Source organism: Canis lupus, chromosome 16, assembly GCF_048164855.1.
Source record: "Canis lupus baileyi chromosome 16, mCanLup2.hap1, whole genome shotgun sequence".
Classification (NCBI taxonomy): Eukaryota; Metazoa; Chordata; class Mammalia; order Carnivora; family Canidae; genus Canis; species Canis lupus.
Genome location: NC_132853.1, coordinates 23729673 through 23738739, shown reverse-complemented (window position 1 = coordinate 23738739; position 9067 = coordinate 23729673).

The window sequence follows — 9067 nt, the reverse complement described above, 5'->3', positions numbered from 1 at the left end:
TTGTATTTGTATTAAAAATGTAAGAATGATTCAGCCACTGTGAAAAAAACTTTGTTGGTTTCTCCAAACATTAAACATAGAATTACTTATGACCCAGAAATTCAACCCCTTGGATATATACCTAAGATAACTGAAAACAGGTACTCAAACAAGTACTCAAATATATACATGTACATACATGTTCATAATAGCACTGCTCAAAAAATTAATAAATAAATTTAGTTTTAATATTTGAAAAAAATCACTGCTGGAATTCTCTTTCTGAAGCCCAAATGGGACCATGTTGTTTCTCTGCTTAAAATCCTCCCAGGCAACCTTGGTAGCTCAGCGTTTTAGCGCAGCCTTCAGCCCAGGGCGGGATCTTAGAGGCCCGGAATATCCAGTCCCACGCTGGCCTCCCTGCATGGAGCCTGCTTCTCCCTCTGCCTGTGTCACTGCCTCTCTCTCTCTCTGTCTCTCTCATGAATAAACAAATAAAAAAAAATCTTTAAAAAAATCCTCTTCTAATTCCCCATTGTCTACTGAATGTAGTCTGAGCTCCTGTAACTTGTATGCCAGGCGCTGAGCAATGATTTTCCATACTCTAAAGAAATATGACACACTCCCATTAATAATTTCAGCTTGGGTTCAACTCTCCCTACCCCCAGCCCTATTACCAGCTGTGTGACCTTAAGCAAGTTATCCTCTCTAAACTTTAATTTTATCGTCTCATTCTGGCATTACTTCTTCTAACTCAGAACTTTTGTACATATTTTTCTTTCTTTTTGGAATGTCCTCTCTCCTTTCCTCCCTGGCAAACTCCTTACATTATTCAAAACTCAGTTTTATATCTCCTTTTCTCTGTGAAGCTTACCCTGAATGCCCCCTCCTTGACGTAGTCTATCTTCTTTCCATGAATTCTCATGCCACTCATAAATACCTCTATTTTAGCTCTTTTCCTGTTGCATTGTAATTATGCTTCCACATCTGTCCCACACCAGACTTTAAGCTTTTTGTGGGATTGGGCCTGTATCTCACTTATTCTCATATTATGTTTGCCTAGCACAGAGCCTGTTTCATAGTAAGTGGTCAATAAATCTTATTGAGTTAATGAGGTGAAGTAAAATAGACAAAGATCCCTGAAACTGCCAACCTTGTGGATTTAAGAGAGGACTTATGTCTTTTGCTTTGTGCTTTGTAATAAATTTGGGCTGAATAAATAAAGTCAAATGGAAACTGTAAAACTTATATCAATTCTGATCTTGACAATGTCCAGGTGACTCATTAAGGGACCATTTCCTCTTGGGAGAAAAAACAAAACAAAGCAATTTAGAACCATCGTCAATAAAAGTGGCAAGGAAATTGAATCATGTTTTGTACAACTGGAATTTCTCCAAAAACCAGTATGGTCTGACTGGTAGACACACATGGTTTCTCAACTGTAACAAGTAAGAACACAAAGTCTGGATAACACTGTAGTGGGAGCTAATTGGGATATCTTGTTTTTATGAACAGAGTGATCATTCCATGCCTTAAGATGATGTTTTTGAAGATATTTTTCTTCTCCACTCCCCATTTATTATTCCCCAAACTTTGTGGTTGTTGTTTTCTGTGTGCTTGGCATAGACTAGGGCCTGGGGATACACAGACAGATTAGACACAGTCCTTGCTCTCAAGTAGCTTCAAGTCTGCTAAGGATAGAGAGCTCTTTTCAATCAAAGCAAAAAAAAAAATACGTATATAGGTATAGTAGTGTATGATATAGCAGGTAAGGGAGTAGTCACTATGTGGTGGCAGAATGGGATGGGCTTTGTGGAAAGTTAGGAAAGGTTTATAGGAGAGACAAAGTTTGCATACCCTTAAAAAATAAGATGTCAACAAATTAGACAAGACAGGTAGAGCTATTTTAAATAAAAGGAACAGTAGTAACAAATGTAAAGAGGTATCAAAAAAGCCTGTTATGTTTGGGGATCTACTAGTGGTTCAACAAAGCTGGAAGCAGATAAAAACAGACTCTTAACTCTAGAGAACAAAACTGTTGCTGCCAGAGGGGACTTGGGTGGGGGGAATGGGTGAATAGGTGAAGGGGGTGAAGACTACACTATAATGATAAGCACTGAGTAACAAAGTTGTTGAATCATTATATTGTACACCTGATCTTAACATAAAACTGTATGTGAATTACAGTGGCATAAGAAAATAGGCTTAGTGTAGAGATCTAATGGTTTGCCAAACAGAAGTAAGTGACCAGCCTCTCACTTAATTCTAATATTCCTCATCCCATGAACCTCAGTGTAGGGCTATCCTAGGAGTTCTTTCATTCCTTCTATTCTTCACAGATATTTCATAGTTGGGGCCAAAATAAAACAAACAACAAATCTTTTTGCCATTAATATAAAATATATTAAATTGCCCTATTTCAGAAAGGAAAGGTAATATGACATGTTGCTTACTGACATGAGGTTATAAATTCTAATAATGAAGGAGTTAATATGAATACATTGCATGCATTTGTATGAATTTTTTTAAAAAGGTGGAAGCAGATAATGCAGCAAGAGATGGAGCTGGATGGTGGATAAGGACTAGGCTCCATACCCCTTATAGGATACCAATGAGTTTTGACTTAATCTTGTAGGCACTGCACTGGGCCATTAAAGGAAGCTAAGCAAGTGATATAAGCAGTTTTTAATTTTACAAGATCACTCTAGCAGCAACAGGAAGGGAGGCAAGTCTGAAGTCAGAGAGACCAGAGGACTATTGCAGTAGTAGTCTAGTGAGAGGATAAGGCAGTAGCAAAAGGAAGAGGTTAAAGGAGCAGAGCTAAGGGACAATGGAGTGGTAACATCGATAGGACTCCCTTGGTGATTGGATATAGGAAGACGGGGAGAGGGAGAACCTAAGATAACTCCCACATTTCAAACTTACGTGACTAGGTGAGGATGGCTCCATTTGTGGAGATGGAGGGATAGGTTTGTGTGAGGACAATATAGTCAGTTTAATTTTGAGTAGGCTGTTTGAGATTTCTGTGGGACACTTGAGTGGAGTTTCTAATGGTTATTTGGTAATAGGAATTATTTCTTTGTAAAGGGAGCTTAAAGACTTCTAGATCACAGCTTCAGGGTCTTAATTAAAATATAAATTAGGGAGGGGGAGAAAAAATAATAAACTAAAATAAAAGTTGAGGAGAGCGTGATTAGCCAAAGATAACAAATCAGCAGCCATTCACACTTAGACGAAAAGCTCACTTTCCCTGGAACTAAGTTTTCAATTTCAAATTCTCAAGATTCACCAATACTATATATGTAGGTTAGAGATCCAAATCAAGGGGGCACCTGGCTGGCTCAGTCAGTAGAGCATGCACCTCTTGGTCTCAGGGTTGTGAGTTCAAGCCTCATGCTGGGCCTGAAGCCTAGTTAAAAAAGAAAGAAAGAAAAAAAGGGGCACCTGGGTGGCTCAGTGGTTGAATGTCTGCCTCCGGCCCAGGTCATGATCCCGGGGTCCTCAGATCGAGTCCCTGCATCAGGCTCCTCGCAGGGAATCTGCTTCTCCCTCTGCCTATGTCTCTGCCACTCTCTGTGTGTCTCTCATGAATCAATAAATAAAAGCTTCGGAAAAAAAAAAAGAAAGGAAGAAATTAAAATCAAGTACTATAAGAAATCCAAATTTTTATACTTTTTATGTATTTTTCCTTGCTATCAAGAGTCAACAGAGTGTACTTTTCAGGTTTTAATGTAAGTAAAATGCAATGTAAATATAACCACTCAAATATTCTTGTAATCAGGACAGAATTCAAGTAAATATCACCAGGACCAAAGCTGACCTCATGGTGGCACTCCAGTCTTGTTGGAATAAAGGGCTCTGGAATCACGTTACTAACCTCTAAGTGGATGGTTAGTAACTTCAATTCTTTACATTGAAGTAAAGAGTTGGCATAAACTCTAGGTCCATAGACCCCACAGTGAAACTTTCCAGGGAGAATTTACAGGGAGGATATGCTTTTCTGGTCGTAAGATTTTATTTATTTACTTGAGAGAGAGTGAGAGAGAGAGAGAGAGAGAGAATGAGAGGGGAGGAAGGGCAGAGGGAAAAGCAGACTCCCTACTGAGCAGGGAACCCAACCCAGGATCCTGAGATCATGACCTGAGCCAAGGGCCAATACAACAGACTGAGCCACCCAGGCACCCCTGCTTTTCTGGGTTTAAATCAGTTCTGATCTGAGGCTGAATCAACAATATAGGAGTATAATATAGCAGAATGTCTCCACTGAAAACAGAAATTCCACCAGGGCTTAAAACTAACCAAAATAATACCCTCATTATTAGTATTTGCTTGTTTGCTGTTTGTTTGAGAGAGAGAGAGCAGAGGGAGGGAGAAGCAGACTCCCCACTGAGCAGGGAGCCCAATGCGGGGCTCGATCCCAGGACCCTGAGATCATGAACTGAGCTGGATGCAGACACTTAACTGACCGAGCCACCCAGGCACTCCCTCATTATTAGTTTTTAATAGCTACCATTTATTGGTGCCTATTGTAGGCTACACACAGTTCTGGGTACTTTTCATATTAGAAGAGCTCATTGAAGCCTCACAACAACCCAATGAGATTAATGATTACTCTTGTTTTTCTGAAAAAGAAACTGAGGCTCAAAGACATTTAGTAGCTTGCATCTGACATTACATAGGTAGTTTGTAGCCATACTGCATTTTTAAAGATTTTATTTATTTATTTTTTAATTTATTCATGATAGACACAGAGAGTGAGAGAGAGGCAGAGACACAGGCAGAGGGAGAAGCAGGCCCCATGCAGGGAGCCCGACGTGGGACTCGATCCCGGGTCCCCAGGATCACACCCTGGGATGCAGGCAGCACTAAACCACTGTGCCACCAGGGCTGCCCGCCATACTGCATTTTGAACCCAATCTGTGTAATTCCAAAATAAGGCTGCATTGCTTCATCTTACTGATGCCAAGATGAGAACAGTAATATGAAATGTGGTTTTCTTTGGGTATGGATATTTGGCATGAGGTGATTTCAATAATTCTGTACTTAAGAAGATCTAATGAGGACCCCAGTTGTGAATTTGAAGCCTCTTCATAAACTTTTCCATGCATATGAGAAGCATATGAGGATATTTAGTCATTTGTATGTCCCCAAAAGTACTTACTAATTACAAAGAGAAAGACAGTAAATTTACAGTGGAGAATCCTTGCTGACACTATGTTAACAAAATCATTAAAGTATAAATGATAAAGCAAATGTAGTAAAATACCAATATCTGTGCCATAGAGAAATTCTTTTACAGTGAAAAAAAAGGGGGTGACCAGGGAGGATTTGTTGACATCAGTCAGCAATGGAGCAGAGGAATAATTTCTATCTTTGATCTTCATCTGTGAAAGCTCAAATCCCACAAAGGCTTCCAAATGAAACATTTACCTTTCTAAGGGGATAGAGAATTATTGGGGACTCTATATATCCTAGACTCTATATAAAGGAAGACTCCCAAAAAAAGACATAAATAATAAAACTTCAGAATAATGTTATTATAGTGACCATAGACATAGAGGTGGGAGTTGGTTCTCCTTACTTCTACAATGTTTAATCAAGAGTCTCAAGCCAGGTGCCTGGGTGGCTCAATGGTTGAACATCTGCTTTTGGCTCAGGTGGTGATCCTGGGATCCTGGGATCAAGCCCCACATCAGACTCCCTCCCTGCAGGGAGGCTGCTTCTCCCTCTGCCTATGTCTCTGCCTCTCTCTCTCTCTCTCTCTCTCTCTCTGTGTGTGACTATCATAAATAAATTAAGAAATTAAAAAAAAATATTGCTGTTTGCATGATTTACAGTATAATTAACCAGCCTTGTAGCAAGAGCAAACTGGCTCCCCTCACTATTCATCATGTTTCCAGTGACTTCAGATCATCAACTGTGCTGGGAGGAAATCCCTCCTCCTTAGTGATGTAAAAATATTATTTCCTTAATCATCCCCATAGACAGAGTGTGATCTATCCTTATATACCTATTATTTTTCAGATCTAAGGGATTTTTCCTTCATTATTTTTGACACTACCCTTGGTGCTAAAACCTAATTAAATACACACGTACAAAATCTAATGCTACTTAAGAAGAATTTTGTCGTTCAATTGCTTATAATCACCAAAACATGATCATGCTGCTTAAAAGACAAAGTCTATAGCCCAGAATCTAAAAGAAAAATACCTATATGGATAAATATAATGAACATTATCACAAAAATGACTTTAAATCTCTACATTGAAAACTTATTAGGTATCTAAAAACTTCGATAGTGTTTACTTTTGACTTAGTAATCCTACTCCTAAGAATTCACCCTAAATATACACTTCCAACAATATGAAAATATATGTGTACAAGATCAATTATTGCTGCATGGTTTGTATTGGAGACCGTCTAAATACCCATGCAGAAGAGAGTGGTTGAATAAACTATGGTGCAAGCCCATCATAGAGCAACTGTATCTCTGTAAGAAAGAATGAGGTAGATGTCTGCCAACTGATATGGAATGATTTCTAGGGATGTATTGCTTAATGAAAAAAGCAAAGAACAAAAGAGTACAGTATGCTATCTTTTGTGTAAGAAAAAAAAAGGAAGGAAAAAAGGGGAGTGAGAAAATAGGCATGTGCCTGCTTTTTAACCAAAAAGTAAAACAGGAAAGATAAACCACAGACTAACAAGATTATTTATAGGAGGTGAGTGAGAATGTGGTTGAAAGGGTGAGGAGAGGGTAGGTGCAGAGCAGAAGATGGGAAATGAGGTTTCTCCTGAGTATTACTTTTTGTATGGTTCTATTTGTTAGAGTCCTATTAATGATTCATATATTTAAAAAAGAAACACATTACACACAGATAGAGGAAAATCCTAATAATGGAATATGAACAAATCAGCCTAGGTTTCAAATGAATAATATAATAATATAATCACACTGAAATGCAGGTGTGGTGAGAGGGAAGGGGAACTAGCTCAAGCCAAGTAAATTGAGAATATATTAAAAAAAATTATATACCATCAGACTAAAGAAAAAATGAACTATAAAACTAGCAATGGTTAGTTTTTGTGTTTATTTTGTTTTATTTTATTCTTTTAAAGATTTTATTTATTTGAGAGAGAGCGAGCACAAGCAGGGGGAATGGTGGGGGGTAGGGGGATAAGCAGCCTCCACAAGGAGCAGGGACCCTGATGTGGGGCTCAATCCCAGGACCCTGGGATCATGACCTGAGCTGAAGGCATACGCTTAACCAACTGAGCCATTCACGCACCCTTGTTTGTTTTTGGGAGTAATTCTAAAACTATTTTCTGTGTATTCTGGGATTGGGTAAATAAGTAAAAATATTATGGACAATGGGATTCAAATTTCTCGCCAAGAGAAAAGAGTTACAAATAGGGAAAGAGAGAAGAGTAAAATATATCCTATAGTACTGGATTAGAGTTGGACAAGACAGTATGATTTTTATTTTTTATTTTTATTTTTTTTAAATTTTTATTTATTTATGATAGTCACAGAGAGAGAGAGAGAGAGAGAGAGGCAGAGACCTAGGCAGAGGGAGAAGCAGGCTCCATGCAGGGAGCCTGATGTGGGACTCGATTCTGGGTCTCCAGGATCACGCCCCGGGCCAAAGGCAGGCGCCAAACCGCTGCGCCACCCAGGGATCCCGACAGTATGATTTTTAATATAGATAGATATGTATATATGTATTTAATTTTTTAGTTCTGTCCACTGAGAAAGCTCAGAAGGAATGACACTCCAGGAGCAATAAGCACATCTGCACCCAGAACATAGTTTCTAAATTCCATTTGCTACTGAAAGGAACCAGGGCTCCTTGGAGAACTGGCTGATTCCAGAATTAGAGCTGGGAAAGAATAAGGTGAACCTCATATGATGCCTCATATTAAGCTACTAAGTTAGAAAGTGCTCAAAGAATGGTAGGACATGTCCAAATGATAAAAAGTCATATTGAAAGTTCTCCTACCAGCCAAGTCTGGGACAATTAAACATAAAAATAAAAAATGATAGTAATGTATTATAACCCATGGGATAAAATAAAAATATGTAAACATATAAATAAATAAGAGAGTAAGTAAATAGATGTGGGAAAAGGGAACGTGAGTTTTTACAATAGGATGTCAGCTAATAAATGTAGAAGGAATGATGGGATTAGAAAATCACTATTTGGCAACCATCATAGTAATAATTGAATCACTAATGGACAATAAAGCTAGTGGGTGAAATTTGGATGAAAAACAGGATATTTACATAGTCACAAAGTATGTTCTTACATGATATTTGTTAATTACAAAGAGAAAAGTAATAAATTTATAGTGGTAAAGTATGAACAGGAAATCTTGGTGAGAGGTATACAGGAATTTTTGTGCTATTTTTACAACTTTTCTTTAAGTTTGAAATTATATAAAAATTACAAATTAAAAAGAAATGGTAATTAAGGTACTTCCAAGGAGTATGCTAAGTTACAGTTAGACAAAAGCTGTCATCAGTGTATATAGCAAGTTGATTCTGCCTGCCTCCTTAGCAGAGCAGCTTATGGAAAACCATCATTTGGGGAGAAGGGAGTGGTGGGAGGTCAAAATCCTTATTAGATATTTCCTTGAACAACATTTTTTAAAAATAATTTTTAAAATATTTTTTTGAAGTAGCCTCTAACCTACACACAATATAGGGCTCAAATTTACAGCACTGAGATCAAGAGTTGCATGCTCTACTGACTGAGCCAGGCAGGCGCCCCTAAAAATATTTTGTCTTTGAAAAGATGTAAATCTGTTGGAAGAGTTTTTTTTTTTAAGATTTTATTTATTTATTCATGAGAGATACAGAGAGAGGCAGAGACATAGGCAGAGGGGGAAATAGGCTCCCGCCAGAGAACTCAATCCCAGGACTCTGAGACCATGCCCTGAAACAAAAGCCAATGCTCAACCACTGAGCCACTCATGCGTTCCTATTGGAAGAGTTTTTGATAGCAATTTTTAAAACTCCCTGTTATGTACAAGGGACAAATTCTGTTTCTAATTGTTAAAAGAAGAATTGGATGAAGATTTCAACCCCAGG